The 23877-nt window shown below is 36.3% G+C and overlaps 1 protein-coding gene across 7 annotated transcripts in view; it reads right to left on the reverse strand.

Annotated features, from left to right (window-relative positions):
* Positions 1-23877, reverse strand: part of rdgB (retinal degeneration B) — a 1063172-nt gene that overhangs the window by 1028534 nt on the left and 10761 nt on the right. The window contains exon 1 of one of the 7 annotated variants that reach the window (XM_043425617.1): positions 16618-16636. The exons of the other annotated variants lie outside the window; for them this stretch is intronic. The gene's annotated coding sequence lies outside the window, so the exon portion shown is untranslated. Of the gene's footprint in view, positions 1-16617; positions 16637-23877 lie in introns of those variants that run through there. 7 annotated transcript variants of the gene reach the window in all.

Below are 23877 nucleotides of genomic sequence, written 5' to 3' on the forward strand. Positions count from 1 at the left end.
TCACAGTAAAAGAAAATATATGTAGTCCACGAACAGTACACTCTTCTATTAGTAACTGAGAAAATACAAAAAAATAGGTATGACTTGAAGCAAAACGATAGTAGACTCTGATCAGTAAAAAAAAGTTGGAAGGTCCCGAGGGATTGTCCGGTGAAGCAAGACTCCCCGTCTCGCGTCTTCGCTCGTGTCCTGTGACCCCAAAGGCCCCGAATCCACTCGAGGGCCTCGTTTTTTATGAGATCACCCCTTCGGTCTATTCCAAGGATTTTTCCCAAGAAAAACCCTTGAAACCCGCGTACTCCGCGAGACAGAAAAAATGAAGAGCCCTGTCATTTGGCCATCACGTGTCCATCGGCTGTTTTAAAGACTCGCGAAAAATGTTCCTTTCAAAATGCGCGATGCATATGTCAACGAAACTTTTCAAGATTTCATTATTTCGTTCGATTGGAAAGTGTTAACTGATATAATCCTTCAATTAAACCCGAGTACGAGAAATATTGTCCAGTGCGAATATATCGTCAGTGGCGTGGTTATATGTCAAGGTTATATATACGAATAAATAGAACTAAAATACACGCAACTGTTAGAATGATATTAGTAACTTTAATTGAATAAATGTTTTCTAATTTATATCTTGTGTTGTCATTATTTTTAAACATCCCCATATTTTGCTTGATATTCAGTTTGGCTCTGCCCTCTCCGATCCTTGTTTTCATTCCATCAGTTTGCAGCAGATCGATTCACCTTGGGAAAAAAAGGTTGGGACAAGTACATTGATGGTCTCTTGTTTCTGGATGACATAGAAAAAAGATTCAGAACCAGGAAAAAAATTCTATAGAAATAATAAACGAAAAATTGAAAAGTTCAAAAAAATTCAACAATAAAAGACAATCAAAAAAAATTCTGTAAAGAAAAATAAAAATTTTCAAAAAAATTCATAAATATTGAACAAATTGAAAAATGTCCTATCCAAGTTACATGCAGTATAAAAATGTATGATATCAATTAGAGGCCAAGTTTTTATTGATAATTTGGAATATTTATTGAACGAATCGGAAACTTTAATTGAAACTCATGATAATTATTTTCAAGAAAAAAGTTAATGAAAAAAAAATCATAACGGAAGTTACGTGCTGTACTAAAATGTATTATATCAATTCGAGGTCAAGTATTTATCAGTTATTCGAAATATAATCTCCGGCGACAAATGAGCGTTGAGAATCCTTGTCGGGCTCACAACGTTTTATCAAAATTACTAAAAAATTAATGGAAATTAAATCATTCAAAATTCACATGAAAGTCATTCGTTACTTCAACAAGTTACACACTTTAAAGAATCGATTCCCCTCCGATTTTCAGGATCCCCTGGTATTATTCACAACATTCAACTTCGATTGGATCGGTACAAATTATGTTCAAATACGTCTTAAACGTCCTTGTCCGGCCCATCACTTTTTATTCAAATTGCTCATTCGAAAACAAATCAAAAACAAAGTTAATACATGTGTTAATATTAAGGAATTCCCGAGAAAATAATTTTCCTTCGAATCGCTCTTGTCAAAATGAAACGAAAATGAAAGATAAAGTTGATTAATCTATTTATATCATATGATGTCAGAATTCACAACAAAATAATTTTTCTCCAAATTCCAGGAATCCACGTGTCGTACTCGACTAGTGGTATTTATCAAAATGTGTACGTAACTATAGAAAAAAAAACATTGCATGGCTGAGTAGATTCGAAAATTTCTGGTAATATGCCTGATTATTTCTCATTTTCATGGGTTCTTACCGAATGGTATGTGTTCACTGAAGAAAATGATTATTTCTCATTTTCATTGGTTCTTACCGAATGGTATGTGTTCACTGAAGAAAATGAGAAGTGGATATTGCTATACGAACTTGCGAACAATCAAGTTCAAATTACTTGGAGATATTATTTTTATTTCTATCGATTTTATTATATTTGTCATTTTAGAGCAGCCCTGATTTGTTTTCGAATGAGCAATTTGAATAAAAAGTTATGGGCCGGACATGTACGTTTAAGACGTATTTGAACATAATTTGTACCGATCCAATCGAAGTTGAATGTTGTGAATAATACCAGGGGATCCTGAAAATCGGAGGGGAATCGATTCTTTAAAGTGTGTACCATGTTGAAGTAACGAATGACTTTCATGTGAATTTTTAATGATTTCATTTCCATTAATTTTTTAGTAATTTTGATAAAACGTTGTGAGCCCGACAAGGATTCTCAACACTCATTTGTCGCCGGAGATTATATTTCCAATAACCGATAAATACTTGACCTCGAATTGATATAATACATTTTAGTACTGCACGTAACTTCCGTTATGACTTTTTTTTCATTAACTTTTTTCTTGAAAATAATTATCATGAGTTTCAATTAAAGTTTCCGATTTGTTCAATAAATATTCCAAATTATCAATAAAATCTTGGCCTCTAATTGATATCATACATTTTTATACTGCATGTAACTTGGATAGTACATTTTTCAATTTGTTCAATATTTATGAATTTTTTTGAAAATTTTTATTTTTCTTTAGAGAATTTTTTTCGATTGTTTTTTATTGTTGAATTTTTTTGAACTTTCGTTTTATTTAGAGAAAAGATAGTCTCGGCGAGAGCCTCAGGCCAGCAGACGACAGGGCTGTCAATGTACTTGTCCCGAGACTCTACTGAGTCTCTTGATTGGCTACAAAAAAAGTCCTTTGAGAAAAAACGTTCAAGTCAACTGTTTCCGAACTATTACTATTCAAAACGAATTTTAGATGAAAACATGTGTTTAAATCTACTTCTCGACTGATTTTTCAAAGATATCGTAAATTAAAATTTTGTACGAAATTGAATTTCCTTTTAAGCAAGTCATGTGAATTAAATTTTTCGATTCAACCTTTCACGACTGACGTGAGCTTAAGATATATTTTACTAGGGTGGTCCTTAAAAGGGGTGTTTTCGAATTTATGTGCTCCCAGGGGCTCAAATGCTTCCAAATTAATAAAAAATTGTTTCCTGAAAATATGAGCTCTCAATATTAACTCTTAGATAGTCCACATTCCAACCTAAGATTCTTATGGAAATAACATAACATGACAAAAATTCCTTTCGTTCTTTAGTATTTCATAACTCTGGGACAAATAAATTCGAAATTTCGAGACATACATATTTTCATAGAGAATTTGACGCTCTACAAAAAAAATGATTTCTAGCTGAGTCTATTGGTTTAACAGTTATTTTAGCTTAAAGTTTAATTTTTTTTTCTCATTATAAATATTATCAAGGATATTCATCAAACCCTTAGAGAACAAAAGGTTGGGACAAGTACATTGATGCTTCCATGTTTCCTGATCATATCACTAAAAATGTAATAAAAATTCCTTAAAAAAAATTATGTAGCCAACTGTAAATAATTTCAACAGAACAATTCGAAAAAAAAATTCACACATTTGGAGAAAAACAATACATTGAAAAAAAAGAAATCTGCAATTCGTTTGTAAAGTGAAAAAAATTCAACTAAAATATGAGAAATAAAAAACCGAAATATCGCGCTTGAAAACATTTTGAAAAATGATGCCTCATTTTTCTTATCTTACTCTAACAATAAAATCAATTTGAAAAAAAATTCCATCTAAGTTACTTACAGCATTAAAATTAATAATATCAATTCGACGCCAAGTATTTTCTAATAAATTGAAAAAAGTTACCACTTGAGTTACGTGCAGCACTAAAATGTATGATGTACTAAAATCGCCGGACAAGTAATTTATGAGTAACTCTAAATTTCAACATTATGGAATTGTTCTAAAAGAAGCTTTGAAATGCAAAAATATCACATGCAAGCTAGTCATTTCTTACTCTATGGTGGCAGAGACTTATAAGAAAATCGATTCTCTTCAGACTTTCAGGATTTTCTGGTATTATTCACAATATTCGATTTCGATTGGATCAATAGAAATTATGTTCAAATATGAGTTAAAAGTACTTGTCCAGCCCATCACTATTCATTCAAATAAAAATCAATCTTAAAAGAACGAAATTGTACGGCAGAATCCAGTTAAAAATTTATTGAAATGCGATTTATTATTAGTTTATTATTATTAGAAGTGAGAAGTAAAAATTGCTGTCATTGCAATACAAACTGGGAAGTTATTTTGGAAGCTTGAACATATTAATGTGCAAAATGTTTTTTATTCTTATTAAATTAGTGCAATTAAGGAAAAATAACTTGAAGATAACTCTCTAAATTTCCTCTACATGAATATTTGTGCTCCATCAGTTCTAGTAAAGCCCTGATTTTTATTTAAATGAACAATTTTAGTGGAATGTGATGGGCCGGACAAGTACTTTTTACTCATGTTTAAACATAATTTGTATCGATCCAATCGACGTTGAATATTGTGAATAATACCAGAAGATCCTGAAAGTCTGAAAAAAATAGATTATCTTATAAGTCTCTGCCACCATAGAGTAAGAAATGACTAGCTTGCATGTGATTTTTTTGGATTTACAAGCTTCTTAGAACAATTCCAAGATGTTGTAATGTGGAGAATAGAGAACCTAAGAGAGACCTGGACCAGGGATCTCAGGGGGGTGCGGGGACGGGGGAGCGCGGGGAAGGGACCGCCGCGGGGTTTATTGCGGGGCAGGGTGTGAAGGGGGAACCGTTGTAGAGGGGATGGTCAGAGAGAGAGAGAGAGGAAGAGGCTGGAGGCGACGTGGAGAGGTAGGAGGGGGTGATGGTCAAGTGGAAAGTGTGAGAGAGGGAGTGAGACAATAAAATTTATAACTTTTAGCAAAAGTTTTTTGAACAGTGGGTTTTTTTTACGTGAACTTCCACACAGGTTTTTCTCAAAGCAGAATTCTATGAAATGGTTATCGGAGGAAGCCACTCATGTCTTCATCCCTAAGAAACAGCAGCAACCTGTGCGGTAGTAATAAAGTATAGGATTTATGACGTCCGAAACGAAAGATTTGTTTCGGTCATTGCAAGGACCTTTCCTAATTAAATTTAAGTCTTCGATGAAAAAAAATGGGGAACCGACTTCTACGTTTACAAGGTTCAGAAATACTAGCACCTGCATTCCCAGAATTCGTCCATTGTTCATCAAAAGATGTCCTCTGGTTTTTTTTTGTGAAACTTTGGGAAGAAATGCAATCGTCATCCATGACCTTTTTAATGAAGTCTTTCGGTAAAAGGCGGACCGACTTTTTTTTCATGGTATGGATTATGTCAATAAAAAAATATGGAAAAATTATTAACTATAAAAAATCATGAGATCTATTGTAACATATACAGTGAATGAATTATGTTTCTTGTAGGAATTCAGAACTTTGGAAATAAAAAAAAATGAGATCATTTTCTAACGTAGCCAAGTACAGTGAATGAAATAAGGTTCATGTGGAATTTATTCGTGTACACTTTTAGCCCTTAGCACTCACTTCTTCAGGAAAATTTTCCAGCAAGTGTCACAGAGCAATAAAGGATTCCAGAATGATTCTGCAATTTTTAAGAAATTATCATCTGCTTTTATGCTAGCTAAGGTTATAAACTTAAAACATTTTACACAATATGATACAAGAACCTTTTATAAAGAAAAGCGCAAATACGTGTACAAGTGCATGCGTTGTATCTATGCGATGTACTGCACAAATTCATTGTCAATATTACACACAAACTTGGCGTACATGGTTTTCAATCGGAAGCTCGGCGAAGGAATGCCGCATCCGATCATATATTTGAAGAAAACTTAAATATCCACTAATGTAATTGTTTTTTAATTTGCCATCCCTTTTCCATCCAACTATTTTATTGAGTAGTTCGACGTAAGATCCCGCGCTGCGTACATAAAGAAAAATATGCATTCTGGACTAGTTCGACTAAATTCATTACTCCAAATGCTTCCTATTCAACGCGTTTTCTTTTCTCAAATCAATTTTTACACAGCTTACTCCTTTGTTCATCCATTCCAGTACTTGCGTAATTCATCCAATCATCTGCCCATTTGGTAAAAAAATGAGTGTACGGACAAACGAGTGAAAGTGACGGGTGGATAAATTAGAATGCGTATGCGCATGAAAGAATGGCCGTATCTATCCAAACAAGATTAAGGCATATAAAAGGATTAATTTGTTTCATTTCTTTATCCGTTCGTTTGATTGTTCAATTTTATCGATAAATTTCACCCATCTATATTGTTTACCAAATCATTATATAACAGGACCTCTCTTATTTTATTGGAAGATCGGTTTTTTCACAATCGTTCATACAATACTAATTAATTATTGTTTTCATAGTAAATTTGAACAATTGTCTCTTCCCGAGCTTCCGATTGAAAACCATGCACGCCAAGTTTGTGTGTAATATTGACAATGAATGTGTGCAGTACATAGCATAGATACAACGCATGCACTTGTACACGTATTTGCGCTTTTCTTTATAAAAGGTTCTTGTATCATATTGTGTAAAATGTTTTAAGTTTATAACCTGAGCTAGCATAAAAGCAGATGATAATTTCTTAATAATTGCAGAATCATTCTGGAATCCTTTGTTGCTCTGTGCCGCTTGCTGGAAAATTTTCCTGAAGAAGTAAGTGCTAAGGGCTAAAAGTGTACACGAATGAATTCCACAGCAACCTTATTTCATTCACTGTACTTGGCTACGTTAGAAAATGATCTCATTTTTTTTTATTTCCAAAGTTCTGAATTCCTACAAGAAACGTAATTCATTCACTGTATATGTTACAATAGATCTCATGATTTTTCATAGTTAATAATTTTTTCATATTTTTTTATTGACAATGCGAAAATAGAAAATTCATTTAAAACTACGGTCGCGACCTTTTAATACTTGGCGTGGCTTTTTTACTTTTTGAAGTTTTAATATTTACTGATTTCACTGCTTTTTGAGAGACGTGACAACTATATAGGAACCATATGTCATTCACTGTATTTGGCAACTTCAGAAAACGATCTCATTTTTTTTTATATTTTCAAGTTTTTTATTGATAATACAAATATAGAAAATCATTGGAAACTACGGTCGCGACCTTTTAATACTTGGCGTTCCTTTTTTACTTTTTCAATTATTTTTTTCTGAATTCCCTTATTTTTAAGGGGCGGGACAATATCTATTTAGGAAAAAAAACACATTCCTCGTTTTCAACGAAAATTTTTAAAATTATTTGTTTCAATTTGAGTGCTTTTCTCTATGTGACAAAAGCAATCAACACTATTGTACAGCCAATTTTTCTAAGTAGACGGACGAAAACTGTGCGGTTATGTTCATGTGACTTGAAATCTTTTACAATCAATAATGGCAACGATTTTGATTATCTATTCAGCAAATCAAATTTTCCAATGAAAGTGTGGGAAATTCCTATGCAACGGGATGATGTTTTAATTTTCTATTCCTTTTTTTGAAAAGCTCCGTTCGTTTACTTGGAAAAATAATTTTTGAAACTATCTTCTTTTTCTCTTTCAATGCATTCCATGTTGACATGGATACTGTCAATGGTTTGCAATGTCCAAGGAGATATTTCCATGGTATTCCATGTCTAAGACCACAGCTTTATGGTTATTGGTGTCCAGTGATATTTTTTCATGGTCTTCTGTAACGTCTGAACATGCCTCGTTAATGTAAACTATTGAATCGCAGATATAGATATGGATAACTATAAGGAAATATATCGTAAACCATTGTACCGTTTACCTAAATATCGGGAAATATAAAATTGTCGAATATATATTGAAAAATACGAAGGCATCCAATTAGACGTCGAAAACCCTATAGTCGCCAACCTAGACATCGAAAACTATAGAGGCGTCGACTGAGATATCAAAAACCATGCGGTCGTCAACCTAAACATCGAAAACCTAAGAAAAACTCACCACACTATCGGATATTATAGAGCCGTTGACTTTCATATCGGAAACCATGGACAAATTTACCTCAACGTCGGAAACCAGGAAGCTATCGACCGGGATAGTAAAATTTATGAAGCTAGTCCACGAAAACAATGGGAAAACATACCTGGACATTGAAAACTACGGAGCCGTTGATCTAGATCTCGATAAGCATGAAAAAACATACCAGGACGACGAAAGCGATGGACAAAGCCATCGAAAACCATGGAGCTGTCGACGTAGACATCGAAAATAATGGAGCCGTCGACCTATACCATGAAAACCATGGAGAACCATATCCAGACATCGAAAACTATGGAATTGTTGACCTAACATCAAAAACCATGACGGAATATATCTAGACCACGAAAACCATAAAAGAACATACCTAGCCATTGAAGACTATGGAGAAATATACCTGGACATCCGAAACCATGGAGGAATATACCTAGACATTGAAAACTATGTAGACACATAGCTAGAAATCGAAAAGTATGGAGTCATCGTCCTAGATCACGGAAGTGATGGAGAAATATACCTAGAGAACAATAACTATGTAAACTCAGACCTAGCCATCGAAAACTGTGGAACCATCAACTTAGACCACGAAAACCATGGAGAAGCATACCCAGGCATCGATAACTATGGAGCCGTCGACCTCGCCCGCGAAAATCATGAAGAAACCACGAAAACCATGGAGGAATCTATCTAGACCACAAAAACGATGGAGAAACGTATCCAGACATCGAAAACCATGGAGGAACATACCTGAACCACAAAAACCATGGAGGAATCTACCTAGACCACGAAAACCATGGAGAAACATATCCAGACATCGAAAACCATGGAGGAATATACCTGAACCACGAAAACCATGATGAAACATGCCTAGACGTTGAAAACCATGGAGGACCATACACAGACCACGAAAACCATGGAGAATCATATCCATACATCGAAAACCATGGAGGACCGTACCTAGACCACGAAAACTATGGAGAAACATATCCATACATCAAAAACCATGGAGAAATATACCTGGACCACGAAAACCATGAAAGAACATGTCTGGACATTGAAAACCATGAAGGAATATATATGTTTGTAAGATGATAGTTGCGAGGACTTTTTACAAGGTGTCATTATTTTTATTGAAAATCATTAAATCCATGCTAAACAAGGTACTTCTATGCTCAGATAATGTTTGCATAGATAATTACGCCGCGCAGCAGCAAAACACATTTTAGCGGTCTTTATCAGGACATTTCAACTCTTGGCAGTTCACGGGACAACAAGTTCCTGACAACTACCGATAATTCTAAGGTCCTGATAAAATCCGTTTCGTTGTGTCAAGATTTTATCGGTTTTGTCCTGACAATAAGGAATTATTGAAATGTTCTGTCAACTACCTATGTACCAAATATCTTTGGGTATTATGCACCTATACACCAAATAACCTTTGAGTAACGTTAATGAAAAATTATTTTCAAGACAACACGGATCTGTAACAACCTATTCATCATAATACTACTATATATCTTAAAAAACCTATATTATTGTATCGTTGAATCGTTTTTTTTCCTTTCCATTGGCAATGATGATTAAACGGTTAGAAACGGCTTTGGGAATTGCTAGATTGAACTCCTTCTGATGAAGTTAGTACTCAGATGGATTATTTTTTCATCCGTGGCTTACGGAATGCATTTTCATGATCTTGCGCATTTCATGAGCACTAGATTTAAGAAAACATAGAGCCAAATCGGTCGATATAGGCGGCTGTGTTGTAACGGAGCTTTTGTTGATAAAATAATTACTGAACAGTCAGAAATGAAAACGGAAAAAATTGTTGTTTCAACAATACACAGCATAACACCATAATCATTGTCGGTGTCAAGACACAAACGTTCTCTAAACTGACGAGGATTAAAACTTAGACTGTCCTGAATGTGACCAATTATTGTAACGTCCTGACAATTACTGCTAAATAACTTACAAGGAATCCAAGGAAACCCCGCTATTGTCAACCCTCTTCAAACGTTTCTAGCGTTTCGTTGATATGTTATAGTTCAAAATAAAAAGGCTGGGATAAATTTCTTGCTTTTGAATAAACACCTTGAATCCAAAAAAATCCAGTTGCCACACGGGGCAAACCCCTTAATTCATTAAAACGTATGAGAAAGTCATCAACAAGATCTATGAGCATTTTTTCCTATCGCAAATATCCTGTGTAATGGAACTTCTGAGTGAAAGTTATTCACAATCACGGATCTTGAAATGAAAGGTGAATGGCAATGGTCTGTTCTATTTAATGACATTGGAAAAAAAGGTACTCGAAGAACTCAGTTAACTCGGTTCTTTTATGTACGTCTAGGTATGTTTGCAATGCAATACTGTGGTCATTGGAACGTTTTAACAACTGGCTGATTTTGAGAGAGATTTTAACTTAAAACTTAAACTCTTCGTTGCTGTCAGGACAGTTTTGCTCTGATCACAGATATCGCATGGTGGTTGTCAGGACGTTTCAAATGTCGCTTGCTTTCAAGTCAGTTTCGTTTCAACGAGAGGTCGGCATGAGAAGATGTCGGTCCTGACATCGATCAATATGCATAGTTGTTGAACTTACATTGTTGTAGTGTAACGTGGAGTGTTCGAGTGTAACGAAAACGTAGAATGAAACAAATATCTTGTATATTCTATTACGGTTTTTTATGCATAACTAAGAGATATTTTTAATATTCAACGTGTACAAACCATTATTTTCATCTCATCCACGTATTGCAAACATCCATACACGGATCCAACCGTTTTCGTAACTTATCTCTTCATTACCATCAGACGACTGAAAAAATATGCCTGTTTCTTTATAGTCAAACATATAGCTTCCAAATTTGCAACCGATGAATATATTAAGATATGACTAAGAAAATGAATCATTCAGAGAAGGTAAGTTACTGTGCATGAATGTTACCAGGAAAAATATTTAACGTTGAAAACCCAAAATAAGTGCTCTGATTGATGAGGTATCCCTGAAATATGAAAATAATTTTCAGAATGTTTGTGAACGTCGAATCTTCCTATGATCATACAAGTTCGCCACGGAACGACAATACAGTCTCATTCTGTAGGCAACGCTATGCTGCGTCGGGGCCCTTCAACTGACGGTTGCTTTCAAGTCAGTTTCGTTTCAACAAACGATAGTTGTCAGGACCTTTTTGTCCCGACAACGATCTATATACATCGCGGAGTACATGTATTTTATATATATTGTGACGGTTTTTTATTTTTGACCGTCACTAAAGCATAGAGTATCGGAAGGAGAGCGCTCCCATAGCTCCTGCTCGATACTTCGGCCACACGATTATCTCACAGGGCTTGCTTAGGGCGATAGTTTTGTTAATATTTTATTAATTTGCGTCTTGGAATACATTTTTTCATGTGAGTGATCCCGGGAAAGATAGAGAGAGAGAGAAAGGACTTCGCATTCTGTTGTTGATAGAAGGACGAGGCAACGGAAATCTCACGGAAGGCTCGAGAGTATTCGAGTTGGAAAATATTCGTTTGGCATCGAGGACTTGGTTGTTTTTCCATCGTTACGCCAGGGCCGTCGTACCCGCCGGATTCTCCCGTCGACAATCATCGAACGGCGATCATCGCATCATTCTCGTGAGGTCCCGTAAATTATGCGAACTCCACGGTCCGTTTTCTTGCGTAAATATATAATGGTCGAGCCAGGGGTAAAATGCATTGACATCGTGTGTAGCATTTCCCGATTTTCAAACTCATTCTGGGGCCCTGTCTAACGCTCGGACCAATTTTGTAATTGCGCCGGACCTGTCAATAATTTTCGGGAGTATTCGAAATTAGGAGAGGGGCGGGAGACAAAATCCTCGTTACGCGTAACGTTCTGGTTCTCGAGGAGATTCTCGTGAAGTATCGAGCAGAGAGGACGTGTCGCGAAAATGGGAAGAAACACCGTGAGTTCCTTCCTTTTCACTTTCTGGTTTGGTTGGTGGGCCCTCGAACATCTTTCCCGGGTCATATTTTTCGTGATCGTGCATAATTAAAAGAATTACCGTCCTTCTCTTATGTTGAGAGAAATTTGGTCACGATGACGACTCTGTCACGCGTTTCTTTGTCGGCTCTTTCGATTTTTGTTCCCGCGATCACCCGTTTAGCGTTTCGCGTTATTTAAAGTTAAATTTTGTGTCGAAGAGTAATCGTGGCCGTACTCGAGATCTCCAATTTTCGTGTTTCCTGTTTCCAAGTTTCGCGTTTGGTAAATAATTGTTCCCGATTGGCGTAAGTTGTTTCCCGGGCTGAAGGGTCGCGAAATTGTGTAATTGCGTGCGTGTGTGAGTGACTGGGTCGGGATGATTTGACGCGAACAACGTTCGATAGCTCGACCGAGTAACCGAATATCGGGGGCTCGGTATTGCGAATAAAACATCGACAATTTCGTTTTCATCTTAAAATTTATTTTCTCGACCGTGAGTAGATCCACGGAGAGAATAAATTCGAGCTCGGTTTAGATTGTAGAGGATGTAGGATCCCGACCAATTTTGTGTGTGAGCGTGCGAGAATTTTGAGTGTGTGAGTTCGCGATTCTTCCCCCGTGGTTCAGTAGAGTCGCGTGATCGTTATATTTTCGTTCTCCCGTGTTAAATCTTTCGATAAATTAAATTTGGATAGACTCTTTTCTTGAGCGAAATAATGTAAATTTGTTTGCGACTGGAACTAATCCCGAGCGTGCGTATTTCTGTTGTCATTTTTCTTATATTTTTCGACTTTAAGATTAAATTTGTTATTATTATTTCCAAACGTATTTTTGTGTTTTAATTATTCCCGAGGTCACCCCGCCCATCCCGCTGATCGCAAGCTGGTCAACTTTACGTCTCTCTCTCTTTGCCGTCGAGTCGCTTTGCGACTGGCGCCCAACCTTAAAATTTCCATCTTAGATTTTGTTTAAAATCGACGGGAAAGAGAGCCAGACTTTTGTGGCATTTTTCGGGGCTTGGAAAAATCCGTCACAATATATTATCCGATTTCATTACGTTGCGTTCATGCATATTATTATTTTGCTTTCAGCCAAGATTTCATTACTCTAGACGTTATCAATCAAGCTGTACGTGAATGTATAACTGATATCCATCTAAAAACAAAACTTCTGGGGAAAAAATCCGTCAAATATGAGAAAAGAAAACGAAGCTCTTCGTCGTCCGCTACATTCCGGTCTTTCGATTGAACTGATTCATGGGGATATTTGACTTGGCGTTTATTCAAATTTACGGTATTAGTTATCGCAATGAGCATTTTATAATGCGTGAACAACCAGATTGGGACCGATAATTCACACCTCTACTCTTCCAAACCATTTTTTTATATTTCATACGCATCTCGAATATTTATACTCGTTGCTTCCATCCTCGAAACATTTCTTTCAAGTTTTCGAGACAATTTTCAAAAACAGGGACATTATTTTTCAATAAAAAAGAATTACTTTTGAAATAAGAATTCTAATTAAAAAGAGAATAAACTACTGGCCATCAATACTAAAGAAGAAAAGTATTGAGCGTTGATAATCGACGAAAATCAAGTGTTCGGTTAGATGTGTATTCCGAAGTATAAGAATATTTTTTGAAACATTTGTAAACATCTAGTTCTTGTATGATCAAGACTCGATAAAAGTTATTACAACGAATATAGGTTCGTTTGGTATGCATTGCTATGTAGTGTCCGTTGTCGGTACGTTTCAACTATCCATTGCTTTCAGGTCAGTTTTGTTTCAGCCAACGATGGTTGTGAGGACCTTTTTGTCCTGACAACGATCTATATACAACGTAGAGTAGATGCGTTTTTTATATATTCTATCTGATTTCTTTACTTTGCATTTATGCATATTGTTATTTTGCATTCAGCGAAGATTTCAATACTCTAGACGTTATCAATCGAGCTGTACGTGAATGTATAACTGACATCCATCTAAAAACAATACTTCTGAGGAAAAAATCAGTTAAATATTAAGAAGCAATACGAAGTTCTTCGTCGTTGGGTACATTCCGGTCTTTCGATTGAACTGATTCATCGGGATACTCGACTTGGCGTTTATTCAAATTTACGGTGGTAGTTATCGCAATGAGCATTTTGTAATGCGTAAACAATTAGATTGAGACCGATAATTCTCACCTCTACTCGTCCAAACCATTTTTTAAATATTTTCTAGGAATCTCCAATATTTATACCCGTTACTTCCACCCTCGAAACTTTTCTTTCAAGTTTTCGAGACATTTTTTAAAAACAGAAACATTCTTTTTCAATAAAAAAAAATTTACTTTTGAAATACGTTTTCCGTATGTGTATTATTGTAGATATAAGAATATTTCTAATTAAAAAAAGAATAAAGTAATATCTATGAATACTAACTAAGAAAAATATTGAACGGTGAAAAACGACAAAAAACATGTGATCGGTTTGATGTGTATTTCGAAATATGAGAACATTTTTCGAACCATTTGTAAACATCGAGACTCGATACAAATCGCCCCAATACAGTTTCGTTTCTAGTATAAACAAATCTCCGAGAATGTGTAAGTGAACACTGCGCCTCAGTCTTTGTCTCGTGGCCACAGAAGTAAGAACGGAAGCGCGTACGAACTGTTTGTTTTCGTGCGATAAAGTATTTGCTATTCATACTGACAAAAATCACTATTAAAAGTTGAAAAGATAAATAAAAATAATTCAACCGTTTGATCGGTATTTCCGAAGTATGAGAGTAAACTCTCGAGTCTTTGCATGATCAAGGCTCAATAGAAGTCACCACGAACATAGTTTCGTTTCGTGTGTAAACAATGCTTCGGGAAGTGTAAGTGTAAGTCCTTAGTCTCGGTCTTGTTGCCGTGGAAGTAAGATCAGAAGAGTGTACAAAATGTTTGTTCTCGTGCTGTTTGAAGACGGTGTCTATTTCATTTGTAATAAAACTAAAGTCACCTGTGTACAAGGAAAATCCTGCATCGTTAGATACAGCAACGGCTGCCGATATGGTGCTAAAATTATCGCAGAAAATAGTAAGTTTTTATTACGATTACTCGTATTATTCCATTTGTTTTACAAAGATTTGGAAAAAAACGGTAGAAAATGTAGAATCAAAAAACCGAATAAGTTCGTACCAACTTTGTTCATTCATCAGAATAATTGAATAACGTCATAGTTTCCAATCATTCGTAGACATTAATTATGCGTTATTTACAACGTCGTCAATAAAGGACAGGTTTTTTGTAGCAATAATCCTTTGATGCACCTTGACGAAAAAAATGTCCTGATAACCGTCGAAATTTTGAGTATTTGCGTGTTCATTATTTTCAGCCTGCAAAAGTACATTAGAAGACCTCAAGAAAAAGGAAGAAAATCGCATTCGTCCAAAAAAAGATAACAAGGATCGTGGAATCGAAAAAAATGAAACAACTGTTCAGACCGGTAAATACTTGTCACCTTTTTACGGTAAAACATCCTAGTTACCAAATCGTATTGAATTTTTATTTTAACAACATTTCCAAAATGTCGAAATTTTTAATCATTGGTATATATTAATCATGCATTTTTTTGCATAATTATAAAAAAAAGATAGATATTTTGTAGCAATACTGCTTACATACATCTACGTATAAAATGTCCTGATAACCGTCGAAATTTTACGGGCTTATCATTTCCAGCCTGCGAAAGTACATTACAAGATTTCAATGAAGAAAAGGAAAATCGCAAACGTCCAAAAAAAGATAACAAAGATCTTCGGATCGAAAAAAATGAAACAACTGCTCAGACCGGTAAATAATTATTAGTTTTTGATGATCAAACCTCTTAGCCATTAAACCATTAGAAATGTTCATTCCACGAACATATTTAAAACGTCGAAGTTTTCAAACATTAATGGATATTATTTATGCGTTTTTTTGCAAAGTCGTCAAAAAAAGACAGGTCTTTTGCTGGAATACTTCTTAGTAGATATACTATTACGTAAAAAATATTCTGATAACCGTCGAAATTTCGCATGTTTGCGGGTTTGTCATTTCCAGCCTGCAAAGTAATACTACGGGACATCAAGAAAAAAGAAGAAAATTGTAAAAGCCTCGAAAAAAATAGTGGGATCGAAAAAAATGGAACTACTGTACAGATTGGTAAATAATTGTCAGCTTTCTATGATAAAAACCCGTTAGCTATAAAATCATTAGAAATTTTTATTTCACGAACATATTCAAAACGTCAAAGTTTTCAAACAGTAATAGGTTTTATTCGTGCGTTTTTTTTTTGCAAAGTCGTCAAGAAAATACAGGTTTTTGTTGCAATACTCCTTCGATATACTCTGAAGTAAAAAATGTCCTGATAACCGGCAATATTTTGCATGCTTGTGTGATTATCATTTCCAGCTTCCACAATTACATTGCAAGAACTCATGGAAAAAGAAGAAAACTGTAAATGTCCAAAAAAAGATGACAGGGTTAGAGGGATCGAAAAAAATGAAAAAACTGTTCAAACCGGTAAATACTTGTCGGCTCTTTACGATAAAAAAAAAAACTCCTAGCGATAAAATTATAAGGAATCTTTAAGCAAGATTATATACTATCACTTTCACTAATCCGAAAAAAATAGTCTACAGTGGACAACAAATTGCAGATTCTCAAAAAATGAATGATGCCGTTTTACTTGAGAATGATGATGTTTACACGTCTGACTCCCAAATTGAGGAATCTCAAATATCGTCATCGCTTAACTCGATGATCAAAAACAATTCAGAGCTCATGGGCCTTCTAGATGAGATCATTCCAAATAGCTCGGTGCAGTTGACTGATAAAGACGTCTTCCTAGAGGCAATGAAAGCACCCATCATTTTTAGTACACCGCATTCAGAAAAAAATAACGATTTCGACGGTAATGAATTCAAAACAAATTTATCGTTCTGTATCTATTTTCGTATATGGAACTCCAGTTTTAATAGTGCTTAACGTTATTGCAGCAAATCTTCAAGATGGAACGCTCGTTTTAGACAATACCGAGAACCTAAGCATAGTTGGTGATCGACGGAATCCAGCCAACTCTCTCAACCTGTCGTCAGTTTTTCCGATGCAAATCGATCAGGCCTACAAACAGATCTATGAAAGAGAAAAGAATCGATTCGATGTTTAAATAATCATTCCAGCGTCGGTGAAACGCGAGTCAACATCACTGTGGATAGTAACAACGAATTGATCAGGAACGATGCCTCGCTGAATTTAATTACAATCAATTCAGCAGATAGTGCTGAAGAGTGTAGCGCAAAACTCGATGAAAATGACAAAGATGAAACTGAGTTTCCCGGTATTGAAATTAGCTCTACTAACTTGTCGACAGTTTTTCCGATACCAATCGACCAGACTTGCATACAGATTGGCAACACAGAAAATGATCGATTCGAAAGTTTGAATGATGACTCCAGCACCGGTATAACGCGAGTCATTGTTACTACGGATAGTAATAACGAATTGATCCGAAACGATGCCACATTCAACATAACTATGAATAACTCAGCAGATAATGCTCCGGAGTGTAGCGCAAAGCTCAATGAAAATGACGAAGGTGAAACAGAGTTTCCCAGTACTGAAATCAGCCCTATCAATCCGTCGACAGTTTCCCCGATACAAATCGATCAGACCTGCATACCGATTGAACAAATAGAAAAGAATCAATTCGAAAGCTTGCGTGATGACTTCAGCGCCGGTACAACGCCAGTCAATATTACCATGGATAGTAATAACTGTTCGGGAATTAGCGAGGCTTAGGTGCTGGCGAGCGCTCTCGGGCTCGAGTGCTCGCTCCACCGCGGGCGTCGCTAGCTCGCGGGCTCGGGAATTCGGGAAATGTGAGACAATGGGCTTTTCGTGCTCTAGTTCTCACGCTCTCGCGGGGGGTCAGCACGTACTGGACAATCAATTCGGGTGCGGTCGACGCGACGTGTGGCGCATGCCCACGGCGCGTCTTCATCGATCTCCATATTGATTGACTAGTCTAGATCCGGTCGTTCAGCGTGCTGACGTGCTTCTCCGTTCAAGTTTAACTTTCGGCTAAATCTCTCCGGTAATTACGGTGTTTCACCAAAAATACTTCGCTCAATACCTTCAGGACATTCACGGGAACAAATTGGCTTATTCATTCGGACGTTTCTCTCATCGATTGCGGGTATTTCTCACGATAACTATCGGGCACGCGAAAGCACGCTTCGAGCGCTCCTCGTAGCTTCGTCGAACGAGCCTCGTTCGACGTTGACCGGCTCTTCTCACTCGGGTAATCTGCATCGGTTCGGGTGTATTTTCAATAGTGGGCATACTGCCCACGTCACTCTACGAGCAATAAAACCTTTCTTACACTTTTATCCCGCTACGCATTGTGTCATTTATTTTCTCCCCACCAACACCAGATCCTTCACGCAACAATAACGAATTGATCCAGAATGATGCCACATTCAACATAACTATGAATAACTCAACAGATAACACTCAGGAGTGTAGCGCAAAGCTCGATGAAAATGTCGAAGATGAAATAGAGTTTCCCGATACTGAAATCGTGGCTGCAGACGGTTCTCGTATGTGTGATTGCATATAACATTATGTTAGTAAGTACTTCACATCTCTAGCTCATTTTTTCTTACATTTCTAGATGTTCCTACAGATTCTGATACTGACAACGGAGGATCTGATTATAATTCACCATCTGATGAGTCATTGAGTGACCCAGATGAACTATCCGGTGGGAATGAACTTAACCTTTTAAGCGGCAGAACCAATTCGCCTCATAGTGCCCAAAATGCGGGAAAAAAAAAGTATTCAGATTGTTACGAAATTTAGTACTCGGAGGTTTTTGGGATCGCTGATTACGAATCCGTTCTCAAAATTTCGAAATTCAAAATGGCGGATCCAATATGGCGGCCGAAAATAAAAAATTCGTTTGAATCGGATAAAAATTGGTACTCGGGGGTTTTTGGGGTCATTGATTACGAATCCGCCCTCGAAATTTCAAAATTCAAAATGGCGGATCCAATATGGCGGGCGAAAATGAAAAATTCATTTGAATCGGATAAAAATTGGTACTCGGGGGTTTTCGGGGTCGCTGATTACGAATCCGCCCTCAAAATTTCGAAATTCAAAATGGCGGATCCAATATGGCAGCCGAAAATCCTTTTCGCATTTCATGCAAAAAAGTATTTTGCATCAGTTTTTGACTTACGATTTAAAATTTTATATTTTCTTTTGTCACGTGTTAACGTAGGGTACATATAACACAAATGAACGTTTACCTGTACACATATTCATAGAGAAAGTCCTTTAAGTTTTTTTCAAATGCTTTTTGACATTTCGTTTTATCGTCACTCTGTTACATAGAGTACTTATGTAACATGGGAGTGTGTATTTGTATCACTAAAAACGCTCACCTGCTACTACAAATTTAAGATTTAGCATACGGTCATGTTCCTCAAACGTAATGTTATTCGCAGTCACTTTTGTATTTATTTATTTTAAAATTCTTTGTACCCATACCACGGATGCAATAAAGACAAAACTTCCGATGGAAATTTGATCCATTGCATCTAATCACTTGACTCTTCATTCCTAATTCAACAATTGATTACGAGGAGCGTCGGTGAAAAAAATATGAGCCCACTTTTTGTTTCATTAGAATATCCGAAGTTCGAAAAATGCATCAATTGATTAGAAAAATATTTCGGGATCATTAAATTATTGAAGGTTTTTAAACAAATATGAAAAGATGTTGCTCTCTATTCCCACAATCGTAACAAGTGATTATTGGTAAAGAAATAGTCGACAAACTTGAAAAATCAACAATGCATCAGAGTACGTCGTGGTATGTTTTGATCTTATGTAGCGGTGGTTGTCAGGATGTTTCAACTCGAGCTTTAGTTTGATGCAGCTTAATCTCTAGCTTCGGGTGAGCGAGGTACTTGTGTCGTTGGAATTATCGGAAATTAATCGCAATTTTTTCAAGTCCACAAAGAAAATTATCGTAATACAAATTGCATTTCTCTATCTATACGATATGGTAAACTAAAGATAAGTCACGAAAACAAATGGACCCGAGGTAAAATAGACAAAAACAATGGTTTCGACACTTAGAAAATTACAAAAATCCCTTGATCACAATGAAAGAATGCAAGACAATATACAAAAAATTTGTCTAGTTATACGTTTCACTCTGTGTTATACTGCAACCATTCAAATTCGATAACTCTGTATATCGATCGATATCAAGACAGACAGGTCCTTATAACTATACCTTTTGCTGAAACAAAACTGACCTGAAAGCAACCGACAATTGAATTGTCTCAACAATACCCATTACATTGCATTATATATAAACCGAGACTGTATTGCGTTTTCGAGGCGAACTTGTGCAACCATGTCAAGTTTCGATGTTCACAAATATATTGGAAATTAAAATTTCGAAAATTTAAATCAGATCATTTATTTTAATTTTTTTAACCTCGAAAATTCCTCTATGTTAGCATTCATGGACAGTAATTTATCTTGTTTTAATGATAAGTTTTCTTGTTCATATCTTAATAGACTTATCAGTTGCAAATTTAAAGGCGATAATTTTTTTACAAAAAAGAAATATGCATTTTTTTAGGGTTTATTTATAAAAATAAAGATAAGTCACGAAAACTTATGGATCCAAATATTGATAAAATATTTAACTCGAGCGGAGCAAATACATTTATTGATGGGTATCAGGACACCACTGTCATCATAGTGATCCAAGGTTCGAAATGGATTATCCTGTATGCAACTAGAAAATTGAACTTCTTAATAAGGTGTTCGTGCTACATTGTTTCGATTATTCTTTATATTGGAAGCTAACGAAAATATCTAAAAGTAAGATAGTAATGTATCTGCTTCCGGAAATTATTGAACAAAAATATATGGGATGGCAGAATTTATAAGAATAATGCTGGTTTACATATTTTCAAATTGAATTTTGATCATTTATGTACGTTTTTATGCTATTGCTATCCGCAACTTTAAACTCGTATGGATTGCAACTGATGTATGTTTTAAGAAAAACTTTTTTGTGATGAGCTCTCTGTTTTTGCCGATGTCATATAGCCGTTTCAACCGTAATGTATGAAACATTCCTTGTTTTCGGAAAACCGGATTTAATGGGGACAGACCTGATATGTATCAAGCGTTAATAAAAGGATGTTTTACAAAGAAGGTTCACTATCAGAACAAGTCTTGACAACATACAAATGTAACGAAAGTACTGTCAGGACAGTCCTGATATGCATCAAGTGTCCCGACAGTATGCAATAAATCAGTCAAAAAGTCCCGATATCTGCCTCCTTCCAAACATATTATATTATACAATATATAATATAAAATGATAAAAATATAATAAAATAAAAAAATTAAATAATACAAATAACATTAAATAATAAATAATAAAAATAAAAAAATATAAAATTCTGGTCGACGCCGTTGGATTTTTCGAGGATGTCTAGGGCGATAGCTCATGGGTTTTGGAGGACTAGGTTTAGGTACATTCTATCGCGATTTTCGATTTCTAGGTGGACGACCCCATAGTTTTTTATGTCCAGATATATTCTTCCATGGATTTCGATGTCCAGGTATATTCCTCCATGGTTTCTAATGTGCGAGTGTATTTCTTCATATTTTTTCCATGTCCATGGGTAATTCTCTATAGTTCTTGATGTCAAGGTAAATTCCGCCATGGTTTTCGTGATCGAGGTTGACGCCTCCACATGTTTCGATGTCCAGGTATGTTTCTCCATGGTTTTCGTGGTCTCGGATAATTCCTCTATGGGTTTCGATATCTAGGTAAATTCCTCTACGGTTTCTGATGTGCAGGTGTATTTCTCCATAATTTTTAATGTCCAGGTGTATTTCTCCATAGTTCTTGATGTCTAAGCTATATTTCTCCATGGTATTCGTGGTCTAAGTATGTCTCTTCATGGTTTTCGCGGTCGAGGTCGAGGGCTCCACAGTTTTCGATGTCTAGGTATGTTTCTCCATGATTTTCGTGGTCTAGGATAATTTCTCCATGGGTTTTGATGTCTAGGTATATTCATTCATGGTTTTCAATGTCTAGACGTGTTCCTTCATGGTTTTCGTGGTCCAGGTATATTCCTCCATGGTTTTCGATGTATGGATATGTTTTTCCATGGTTTTCGTGGTCTAAGTACGTTTCTTCATGGTTTTCGATGTCTAGGCATGTTCCTTCATGGTTTTCGTGATCCAGGTATATTCCTCCATGGTTTTCGATGTATGGATATGTTTCTCCATGGTTTTCTCTGTGTAGGTAGATTCCTCCATGGTTTTCGTGGTCTAGGTATGTTTCTTCATGGTGTTCGTAATCGAGGTCGACGGCTCCACAGTTTTCGATGTCCAGGTATGTTCCTCTCAGGTTTTCGTGGTCGAGGATAATTCCTCCATGGGTTTCGATGTCTAGATATATTCCTCCATAGTTTTCAATGTCTAGGCATGTTTCTTCATGGTTTTCGTGATCGAGGTCGACGGCTCCACAGTTTTCGATGTCCAAGTATACTTCTCTATGGTTTTCGTGGTCTAGGTTAATTCCTCCATGGGTTTTGATGTCTAGGTATATTCCTCCATGGTTTTCGATGTATGGATATGTTTCTCCATGGTTTTCGTGGTCCAGGTAGATTCCTCCATGGTTTTCGCAGTCGAGGTTGACGGCTCCACAGTTTTCGATGTCCAGGTATGTTTCCTCGGGTTTTCGTGGTCTAGGATAATTCCTCCATGGGTTTCGATGTCTAGGTATATTCCTCCATGGTTTTCAATGTCTGGGCATGTTTCTTCATGGTTTTCGCGGTCGAGGTCGACGGCTCCCTAGTTTTCAATGACCAAGTATGAAGGACCACAAAAACCATGTTCCTTCATGGTTTACGTGGTCCAGGTATATTCCATGGTTTTCGCAGTCGAGGTTGACGGCTCCACAGTTTTCGATGTCCAGGTATGTTTCTCTCGGGTTTTCGTGGTGTAGGATAATTCCTCCATGGGTTTCGATGTCTAGGTATATTCCTCCATGGTTTTCAATGTCTGGGCATGTTTCTTCATGGTTTTCGCGGTCGAGGTCAACGGCTCCATAGTTTTCAATGTCCAAGTATGAAGGACCACAAAAACCATGTTCCTTCATGGTTTACGTGGTCCAGGTATATTCCATGGTTTTCAATGTCTAGGCATGTTCCATAATGGTTTTCGCGGTTCAGGTATATTCCTACATGGTTTTCGATGGCTGGATATGTTTCTCCATGGTTTTCGTGATCTAGGTAGATTCCTCCACGGTTTTCGATGTCTACGTGGACAGCTCCATACTTTTCATTTGCTGGGTATACTTCTCCTTGGCTTTCGTCGTCTAACAAGGAAAGGTTCTCTGCTGACGTCCTTCGATTTTGATGAAATTTAAATATGTTATTCTACATCTAAATCTGAAAGACACGTATTTTTTTTTTATCGGCGGAAAAACGTTTCTAGGGGTTGAAATCACCCTTTAAAGTTGAGACCTCCGAGGGGTACTTTTCAGGTTTCACCTATTTTCACCTGAGATAATAGAATGCACCCAAATGGATAATTATCTTAATGATAAACGATGAAAAATGCAACTGGTTTCATATCGGAGGGTCGCATAGGAAAAAAGTTATAGGGGTTGAAATTCACAAAATCGTTATAACAAAAAAAGTATTGCACCTATCTCGATGAACTTAATTGCATTTCGAAGAGGGCAAAAAAATAGTAGATACGTGTTTTTGCGTTTTTCTCGCAAATCAAGTTAAGGGGGTGATCTACCCCTATATATGTTTACATCAAATCTCAATAAAACGGCAGTAATTTTTTGTTTTCCTTATTTCTTCTGGTCGTGATACGTTTTTCCTTATTG

The sequence above is a fragment of the Venturia canescens genome, chromosome 8 (genome assembly GCF_019457755.1).
Source record: "Venturia canescens isolate UGA chromosome 8, ASM1945775v1, whole genome shotgun sequence".
NCBI lineage: Eukaryota > Metazoa > Arthropoda > Insecta > Hymenoptera > Ichneumonidae > Venturia > Venturia canescens.